At 45.9% G+C, this 10,787-nt stretch overlaps 1 pseudogene; it reads left to right on the top strand.

Annotated features, from left to right (window-relative positions):
* The first annotated feature begins 7,232 nt into the window (after positions 1–7,232).
* Positions 7,233–7,938, top strand: LOC104670257 (annotated as a pseudogene).
* Positions 7,939–10,787: the final 2,849 nt, after the last annotated feature.

Here is a 10,787-nt window from a genome sequence, read left to right as displayed (position 1 = left end):
CAGGAGAATGGTGTGAACCCGGGAGACGGAGCTTGCAGTGAGCCAGATTGCGCCACTGTACTCCAGTCTGGGTGACAGAGACTCCATCGCAAAAAATAAATAAATAAATATAAAAATAAAACTTGTTGGTCGTGTCTGTACTGAACACGTGCAGACTTTTTGTCCTCGTCATTATTCCCTAAACAATAAAGTACAACAACCCTCTACAAAGCCTTTACACTGTGCTAGGTATTGTAAGTCATGCAGAGATAATTTAAAGTGTGTGGAGGATGTGCATAGGTTCCTTGTAAATGCTACACTACTTTATATCAGGGACTGGAGCATCGTCAGATTCTCAGATTTTGATATTCATGATGGGGGTTCTGTTACCAACAGAGCTGGTCCCCCACAAAAATGGGGTCTTTCCCTGTTTGGGGCAGTGAAACTAATACACAACACCAAAGTGAGTGTCAGGTGGTGCAGGCGTTATTCAATGGCCACTGAATTGAGAAGTGGAAGCTTGGCTCACCAATCAACTTCTCAACGAGTGAGGGCTGAGGGCGTTACAGTCTAGGGTTTCCTTAATGATGGCTGGACTTTAAAAGCAAGAGGAGAAATATCCATGTCTTTTCTGGAATTGGGTGGTACACGTCCTGGAACCAGGGGCTGCCTTCTTTTTGTCGTTTTATGGCTTCTTCTGGTCATTGTCATGGGTACCAGCAACTGTCCTGACCCTGGTGGAAGTGTCATTTGGCATGGAAACTACATTATAATGAAGACTGAGGTCTTTTTGAAGTCATTTGGTCGGATACCTGGGGTAGGCTTTGTAACCGGTCTCAGCTGGTCTGGTTACAGAGGGAACTTTTTATCGCAGGTGTCCTGTTTCTTAAAGATAAGCAGAGTTAGAGCAAGGGAGAAATTCAGCTGTGTCATTTAGGCATTTTACCAACAGTTCCTGGAACTAGTCCCCCACAGATAACAAGGCATGACTGCACATAGACTAATGGTCCCCAACTTTGGGTCCTAAAAAGAAGTAATGGGGGTGGGGCGCAGTGGCTCATGCCTGTAATCCCAGCACTTTGAGAAGCCAAAGCAGGCAGATCACCTGAGGTCAGGAGTTCAAGACCAGCCTGGCCAACACGGCGAAACCCTGTCTCTACTAAGAAAGTACAAAAAATTAGCTGGTGTGATAGTGCATGCCTGTAATCCCAGCTAGTCAGGAGGCTGAGGCAGGAGAATCGCTTGAACCTGGGAGGCAGAGGTTGCAGTGAGTCGAGATTGTGCCATTGCACTCCAATCTGGGCAACAAGAGTTAAACTCTGTCCAAAAAAAAAGGAAGTAATGAAGTAATGGGGATATTATAAACTATTTTCAGCAATAGCTAGCATTTATGAAGCATATCCTGGACAAGAGATATGTGGGTTACATCTTCATTTTCTAGATAAATTAAAGTCACTCATACTCATCTATCAAGTTGAAGAGCTGAATTTTAAAGCCAGGTTCTTCAGACTCCAAAACAATGCCTTTTCTAAAAGCCACACTGCACCCCCCACCCTTCAATAATTCATGAACCTTATTAGAAATAATATACATGCCTATGATAAGGCTGCCCAGCCAAAAAAAAAGGAAGAGGCTTAACAATATTTTGTAATGTTGGCTACATAAATGTGAAAAATCAAGGCTGTAATAAGAATATGTGTGAACTATTCTATAAACATAGAGTAAAATAAAAATATAGGGTGGTATTGGTATTGAGATCAGACAAGACCATTTTGGTGTTTTTTCCTCCGATCTTTCATATCCAATAAGTCATCCCACTACCACAGCAGACCAACTGGGATTCGCCGAAATCGTGCCTGCTGGCGCCTTCTTTCTAGAAATTTCCTTGTCCCTGACGTGCATGTTCTGTCGCCTTCTGCCCCTTTCTGCCTTGCTGCTGTCCTCTCAATTGGTCTTTCCTCTGCTGCCTCATTTCCTTTCTGTACAAGTGCAAGGCAGAGCTCCTTCCTTTCCCCTGAGCATCTGTCCGTGTGCAAATTTATCGAGTTTCTCTTGCCTAGCAGAAAAAGAAAAATGAAGCATCAGCATTATGGCCTATCTGTGCACATTTTTAAATTAACTGCAAGCTTCATTTCATATCTTCGTTCTTGTTTTTTCCTTTCCTTTTCTCTTCCACTTCAATTTTATTCCTCCCCGCTATACTCTGGGATCTCAGTAAGCTACCTTAAGTTCTTTTTGACATAAGAATGAGAGATAAATAAATTTTTTCAACTTATAAATAGAGGTAGTTTAGTGTCCCAGGGTTTCAAAGTTAATACTGTCTTTCTTCCTGCGTTTAACACGGGCTTGATGGAACAGGTCTCTGGCATGGAAAAATCACAGTCTCCCCGGCTATTAGCAGTCATGGATTCATTAAGAGTCTATTTTATTTTGACTACTTTGTATCTTTTTTCTTCTGGACCCAGGAATAATTACAGATCCAAGAATTGAACAGATACGCCCAAGCTGAGAGCTAATGCTCACCTAACTGATTCCAAAAACATCTCATTTGGTAGGAAGGGAGGGAGGAGGGTTACCATGCACTTCCAGAACTCCTGGAAACACAGTGAGATTCCTCCATCACGGTATTTTTATGTCTACTCTTTCTCTGTTGATGCTGAAGAGTTGCTTCCTGATCTCTGTCCTCAACTTTGAGCCAAAGGATATTTATTAAAGAAAGAAAGTCATAGCATGTTTAAAAAAGAAGGGTCCCCAGAAGTAAAATTTCTCTGCACTCATTGTAAGCTCAACATGGTTTGCAGTGAAGAAAAGTGGACAGCCCTGCCTTGCCTCCGGTAGATGAGCCCTCCATAAACCACTCAAGGCTGCTCCTGTGTTCTGTCCACGCTGACCTAAGCCAACCTCATAAGTGACAGATGTTTATTGCGTGCCTGCTAAGGGCCAGAGAAATGATTTTAAAATTTATATTTTTGAATCGAGGGACTTTTTTTTTTTTTTTAAGACGTGGTCTCGCTCTGTCTCCCAGCCTGGAGTGCAGTGGCCGGATCTCGGCTCACTGCAAGCTCCGCCTCCCGGGTTCACGCCATTCTCCTGCCTCAGCCTCCCGAGTAGCTGGGACTACAGGCGCCGCCACCTCGCCCGGCTAGTTTTTTGTGTTTTTAGTAGAGACGGGGTTTCACCGTGTTAGCCAGGATGGTCTCGATCTCCTGATCTCGTGATCTGCCCGTCTCGGCCTCCCAAAGTGCTGGGATTACAGGCTTGAGCCACCGCGCCCGGCCTCATTTATCTTTTAAGGAATATAGTGACTCAGGCAAGAGAGTTGGGGGTCGTGTGCTCTAGCCTGTTCTGTCCTCAAAGCATCTTTCCCCAAGAGCAGCAAGTTGCCACGAGGCTGGGGCCTTGTGAAATTCTGCTGCAGGCAGAAAGGAGCACACGTGACTTCTTACATTTGCTACTTTGTCTTACATTTCTATTGTTGTAATCCCTCCAGGCCCTCTTACCCGACTTGACCGTGAGACTAATGGGTGTGTTGGAAACAGGCTGGCAAGGTCTCAGGGCACAGCCTGGGGCGGAGGCGGGGCCAGGCAGGCCCAGCCCCTCAGCCAGGCCGTGCGGCCCAGGGCCCTGCCGGATGGCCGCTCTCTGAGAGCTGCATGCAGAGGTGCCTTGTACCCCCAACCGCGCCCCACGGGGCACCTGACCTCCAGAGGAAGGAAATGAGTCTGGAGACGCCGTAGACGAAAGAGTCGCCGCTTCCTCCGCCTGGGATCACTCACAGCTGCCTCAGGGAGGCGGCCGGCCCTGAGTCACGCTGAGCGCTGAGCCGGCTGTGACTCAGCGGGACCGCGGCCCCGTGGCTGCGCCTGGGTTGATTTGCGCCCCGCTTGTTTTCTGCAGAAGACAAGGCCGTCTCGGATTAGACTGCCCCTCCTAAACAACCAGCAACTGTTTTTCTTCCTCAAAGTGCAGTTTCCCTCTGGCACAACCAAAAATAAACACAAACCAGGCTCCTGCCCAAGGAGGAGGCGGGGAGGAGGGCAGTCCCTGGAGCGCCCACCGCACGCATGTGAGAGCTCGCAAGTCACCTGTCAAGCATGAATCTGTGAAGGAAGCAGCCATGAAGGCAGAGGAACCTCTCCCTTCGCAGGTTGCCCGCACAGAGGCGCTGACTGTTGAGTTGGCGCTGTTTATTTCCCCAAATGCCTCCTCTCAGGTTCCGTCCGAACTGCTGGACTCACTGCCGCGTGGGCCTGAGCACATTTCCTTGGCAAATTGTCCTCGGTGGAAGTTTTTTCTTCTCGATTTGGTGAGTCAGAGCTGGCTCACACACAAACACCAAGCAGCAGCCTCAGGGACTAAAGTGCTTTAAGGACACGAGGGCCTATCCTCCCTCCCCCCATCTCAGTGGGGTGGGCCCACAGTTCCTGAAACCTGGCCCAGCGCAGTTCATTTGACAGGGAGAGGCTGAAAACGCAAATCACCCCAGCATAGGTGAGTGCACAGCAGAGACCACGACCTGGCTGCAGCTTATCCTAAAATCCTGAAGGCAGGGAACACCGTGCCCGCAGGAAGAGCTGGGAAGCCTGAACCATGCTAAGATATCCCAGGGTGAACCGGAGCCACTGGTTAGTCACACTGACTTCACATTTCCTTCGTGAGAAGGAACTGAAGACAGACTCCAGACTTGCTCTGCATCGAATGTATAGTTCATTGCATGTAAGTAAACTCATGTGGTTCCAAATCTATAGGATCAATTCAGCCATTTTAGCATTATGTCCATGACATCTGAATTTACAAAAATCTAAGTGTCCCTAGCTAGAGATACCTGAAACTAAACAGGCCCCACGTGTTATTCATTTTATTTTTGAATAGATAGTTCACTCATATATTCAGATATCAAATCCTCATAAAATGATATTCGTTAAGAATTCTCACTTCCATTCTGTTCTCATTCCTCTCTGCCCCCATAAGTAACCACCTCTACTACTTTTGTTGTTGTTGTTGTTGTTGTTGTTGTTGTTGTTGTTGTTGTTGAGACGGAGTCTCGCTCTGTCGCCCAGGCTGGAGTGCAGTGGCCGGATCTCGGCTCACTGCAAGCTCCGCCTCCCGGGTTTACGCCATTCTCCTGCCTCAGCCTCCCGAGTAGCTGGGACTACAGGCGCCCGCCACCTCGCCCGGCTAGTTTTTTGTATTTTTTAGTAGAGACGGGGTTTCACCGTGTTAGCCAGGATGGTCTCGATCTCCTGACCTCGTGATCTGCCCGTCTTGGCCTCCCAAAGTGCTGAGATTACAGGCTTGAGCCACCGCGCCCAGCCTCTACTACTTTTTTTTTTTTTTTTTGAGACGGAGTCTCGCTCTGTCGCCCGGACTGGAGTGCAGTGGCCGGATCTCAGCTCACTGCAAGCTCCGCCTCCCGGGTTCACGCCATTCTCCTGCCTCAGCCTCCGGAGTAGCTGGGACTACAGGCGCCCGCCACCTCGCCCGGCTAGTTTTTTCTATTTTTAGTAGAGACGGGGTTTCACCGTGTTAGCCAGGATGGTCTCGATCTCCTGACCTCGTGATCCACCCGTCTCGGCCTCCCAAAGTGTTGGGATTACAGGCTTGAGCCACCGCGCCCGGCCCCTCTACTACTTTTTAATACATCCTTCCAGTGAATCATTATGCAGATATAAACAAAAATCAATATACTTCTGTGGTTGTCAGAATAATGGCCTCCCAAAAATGCCCGTGTGCTAATACTCAAAACCTATTTGTTACTTTATGTGGAATAAGGACTTTGCAGATGTGATTGAACTGAGGATCTTGAGATTGGAGATTATTCTGGATTACCCCAGTGGGCCCAATGTAACCACAGGGTACCTTCTAAGGGGGAGGCAGGAGGGTCAGAGTCCGAAAAAAAGAGTACTTGGCAGATGCTATACTGTCGGTTTTGAAGATGGAGGAAGGAGCCACGAACCAAGGAATGCAGGCAGCCTCCAGAAGCTAACAAGGCAAGGAAATGGATTGTTTCCTAGAGCCTCCAGGAAGGCAGCATTCCTTAGACTTCTGACCTCCAGAACTAGCAGTGAATAAATTTGTGTTATTTTAAACCACTAAGTTAGTAGTAGCTTGTTACAGACACCACAGGAAATGAACACAACTATTTCAACCTTTTTCTTTTTTTTTTTTTTTAACTGTTATTTGAGGTTCAGGGATGCACAGGCAGGTTTGTTATATAGGCAAACTCGTGATATGGGGGTTTGTTGTACCGGTTATTTCATTACCCAGGTACTAAGCCTAATACCCAGTAGTTATTTTTTCTGATCCTTTCCCTCCTTCCACCCTCTGCCCTCAAGTAGGCCCCAGTGTGTGTTGTTCCCCTCTTTGTGTCCATGTGTTCTCATCATTTAGCTCGCACTTATACATGAAAACATACAGTATTTGGTTTTCTGTTTCTGCCTTAGTTTGCTAAAGATAATGGCTTCCAGCTCCATCCATGTTCCCACAAAAACATGATCTCTTTCTTTTTATGGCTGCATAGTACTCCATGGTGTGTATGTACCATATTTCCACTGTTCACAATAGCAAAGATATGGAATCCACTTTTTTCTTAAATGAAAGTTAGCATACCCTGTATAGGGTAACCCAAAAGCCTTGGTGGAACTTTAGGCATTAATAACTTCAGAATTATAAATGCTACAAACATCACTTGGAAGTTTTATTATATAAATCTCTTTTATGCTTTAGTTTTGTGAATTTTAAATAGCACATTTTATTTTTTGTTTCAGTATCTCTGATCAAAGATAGAAAACAATAATGAAACAAAAACACTGTTTAAAATTTATTATTCCAAATTCACAAGACTACGTGAATAAGAAATGTATACAAGGCTGAGCATGTTGGCTCACGCCTGTAATCCCAGCACTTTGGAAGACTGAGGTAGGTGGATTGTTTGAGCTCAGGAGTTTGAGACCAGCCTAGCAACATGACAAAACCCTGTCTCTACCCCTCCAAAAAAGAAAATTAGCCAGGTGTGGTAGTACATGCCTGTGGGTCCCAGCTACTTCGGAGACTGAGGTAGGAGGGTCGCTTGAGCCCAGGAGGTTGAGGCTGCAGTGAGCTGTGATGGCACTACTGCACTCCAGCCTGGGCAACAGAGACCCTGTCTCAAAAACAAAAACAAAAAAAAAAATAAAAGCTCTTTCCTTGCCTAACGTAGTCATGGTTGTGGTCCCAAGAAGCATCTGAAGCGGGCAGCAGCTCCATAGCATTTGATGCTGGATAAACTGACCCGTGTGTTTGCTCCTCATCGATCCACCCATCCCCACAAGCTAAGAGAGTGTCTCTCCCTCATCTTTTCCTAAAGAGCAGACTTAAGTATGTCGGACACGAGATGAAGTAACGAAGATTTGCACGCACAGTTTCATTAAGATCAATGGCAAGGTCTGAACTAATGCAACCTACCCTGCTGGATTCATGGATGTCATGAGCACTGACAAGATGGCAGAGAATTTCCCTCTGATCTATGACACCAAGGCTCCCTTTCCTGTACATGATATTGCACCTGAGGAGGCCAAGTACAAGTTGTGCAAAGTGAGAAAAATTTTTGTGGACACAAAAGGAACCCCTCATCTGGTGACTCATGATGCTCGCACCATCTGCTACCCTGATCCCCTCATCCAGGTGAATGGCACCATTCAGATTGATTTGGAGAATGGCAAGATTACTGGTTTCATCAAGCTCGACACTGGGAACCTGTGTATGGTGACTGGCGGTGCTAACCTGGGAAGAATTGGTGTGGTCACCAACAGAGAGAGGCACCCTGGTTCTTTTGATGTGGTTCATGGGAAAGATGCCAACAGCAACCTCGACAAACCCTGGATTTCTCTTCCCCAAGGAAAGGGTATGCACTTCACCATTGCTGAAGAGACAGACAAGAGACTGGTGACCAAACAGAGCAGTGGGGGAAATGGTCTCTGAGCGACATGTTAGATCTTTGTACGTAATTAAAAATAATATGAGCCAGGTGCAGTGGCTCAAGTCTGTAATCCCAACACTTTGGGAGGCCAAAGGGAGTGGATCATCTGAGGTCAGGAGTTTGAGACCAGCCTGGCCAACATGGCAAAACCCCGTCTCTACTAAAAATACAAAAATTAGCCAGGCATGATGGCTTGTGCCTGTAATCCCAGCTACTTGGGAGGCTGAGGCAGGAGAATCACTTGAACCTGGGAGGCAGAGTTTGCCGTGAGCCAAGATCGAACCACTGCACTCCAGCCTGTATGTCAGAATAGGACTCTGTCTCAACAATTATTTAGTTAATTAATTAAATAATAATAATTATTATATGCATGATGAATCTAAAAAAGAAAGAAATTTATACAATTAAGTTTTCAAGTTGTGTTTCTTCTATGTTTATAGTACTTGGACTTCTAACATTATAAAAGTTTCGAACTGCACTAAGACTTTTAGGATACAGTGGATATTGCTCAGCACTTTGATTTTTGTCAGTCAACAGTATATCCTAGGGTTTTTGTGTCAATACTCAAGGGCTTCTTTTTTTCTTTTATAGTTGTACAGTGTCCTCTCCTGTTGGTGTACCATAATTTATTTAAGTAGTCCTCTATTAATGGATACTTGGGTTGTTTTTAATTATGAAGTGTGCCACATGGGTAATCTTGTACATCTATCATTTTGTGTTGTGCAGGTAGATCTGTAAGTAAATTATCAGAAGTAAGGATGTTGGGTCAAAACCCTACTTTTTAGAAACAAGATTTGCATGAGCTTATCTGCAGGAAAGTAAAAAGAAGCAATAATAGGATGTTATAGATTGTTGGTAGGTTGTGGTGGAGAGTGGTAGACTCTGGCAAAGATGGCTGCAGTAATTCCTCCCGTCTCACTGTATGCTCCGGTTCACTGTGACTTTGCCGCTTCTATCATCAAGAGATCACGTTTATTTATTTACACATTTAGTTTTATTGACACATGTTAGATGTACATATTTTCAGAGTACGTGTGATAATTTGATACATTCATATAATCAAATCAGGTAATTGGGATATCCATCACTTTTTTTTTTTTTTTAATTGAAAGTCTTTCTCTGTCGCCCTGGTTGGAGTGTGGTGGCATGCTCATGGCTCACTGCAGCCTGGACCTCTCAGGCTCAAGCGGCCCTCCCACTTCAGCCTCCCCAGTAGCTGGGACCACAGGCTTGTGCCACCACACCCGGCTAATTTTTTGTATTTCTTGTAGAGAAAGGGTTTTGCCATGTTGCCCAGGCTGGTCTCAAACTCCTAGACTCAAGCAATCCACCCGCCTTGGTCTCCCAGAGTGCTAGGATTATGGATGTGAGCCACTGCCCCCTGCCAATATCCATCACTCTAAATAATTATCTTTTCTTGATTCTAAGAATGTTCAAATTATTCTCTTCTAGCTATTTGGAAATATATAATCAATTAATGTTAACTATAGTCACCCTACTGATCTATCAAACATCAGGTCTTATATATTCTCTCTCATGTATATTTGTACCCATTAATCCAAGGTCAAGTTGACTTCCTGACTCCTGGAATCTGGGCTGGCTAGTGACTGGCTTTGGCTAATAGAATGTGGAGAAAGTGATATTATAGGACTTCCATGCTGGAGCTTTGAAAGGCCTTGCGGCTCCCTCTGTCTCCTTCTGAACCCTGAGTCCTTCATGAAAAGCCTGGGTGCCTCCACAAGGATGAGAGAGCCAGAGAATCAGAGAACCAGCAACTAGCACAGGTGGGAAGGCCGTCTTGGGCCATCCAGCCCCACTGGAACCTGTGGAGGACATGCAGGTGACCCCAGGCCAGACAGCAGGAACACCGAGCCAAGCCCAGCCCAATCATCAACCCAGAGGCCTGCTGTTGTTGAAAGCTTTGAGGTGCTTTATTATGCAGCAATAGAAAACCCATGCCTCAGGGAAGTAGTTTCTCTTCACAAAACTTTTTTGAAAGGATATACAGTATGTTAGTCACAGCAGGTAAATAACTTTCAGAGTGGCCTGTGGACTGTCAGAAATTTTCTGAGGCCGGGCGCGGTGGCTCAAGCCTGTAATCCCAGCACTTTGGGAGGCCGAGACGGGCGGATCACGAGGTCAGGAGATCGAGACCATCCTGGCTAACATGGTGAAACCCTGTCTCTACTTAAAATACAAAAAAAACTAGCCGGGCGAGGTGGCGGCGCCTGTAGTCCCAGCTGCTCGGGAGGCTGAGGCAGGAGAATGGCGTGAGCCCGGGAGGCGGAGCTTGCAGTGAGCTGAGATCTGGCCACTGCACTCCAGCCTGGGTGACAGAGCGAGACTCCGTCTCAAAAAAAAAAAAAAAAAAAAAAAAAATTTCTGAGCAAGTCCAATTCAGCTCGTCTCGTTTAGCAGGGAGTGTAGGAACTATGGATCCACACCTCAACCCTGAGCATGCCAAAAACCTGGCTGACTCAGCACACTATCTCACTTTCACAAAGAGACGATGGAAGGCTGAGTGTGTGTCCAGGGTGGCTAGGTGAAGGGGTCCCCCCTCCCCGTGAGGCATTGCGTTTCACTGTTGGGCAGCTTCCAAAGTGAAAGGGAAGGAAATCCACTCCTACAGCTTCCCTTCTGAGGCACACTAAGTCTTCTCAGTTCAAAAAATCAGGGAAATGAAGTCTGAAAGTGGCCTGTTTAGCTTAATCAGGCTCAAAGGAAAGAATATGTTTGATTTCCATTTTTGAACTAATACACCAGAGTTTTCAACATCAAGAAAATCAATTTAATGTGTTGCAACTAGTATTTTTTAAAATGATATTTGTACACTCATATTCATAGCAGCATT

This window comes from Rhinopithecus roxellana, chromosome 21, assembly GCF_007565055.1.
Source record: "Rhinopithecus roxellana isolate Shanxi Qingling chromosome 21, ASM756505v1, whole genome shotgun sequence".
NCBI classification, from domain to species: domain Eukaryota; kingdom Metazoa; phylum Chordata; class Mammalia; order Primates; family Cercopithecidae; genus Rhinopithecus; species Rhinopithecus roxellana.
This window is presented reverse-complemented; position numbering and strand designations above follow the sequence as displayed.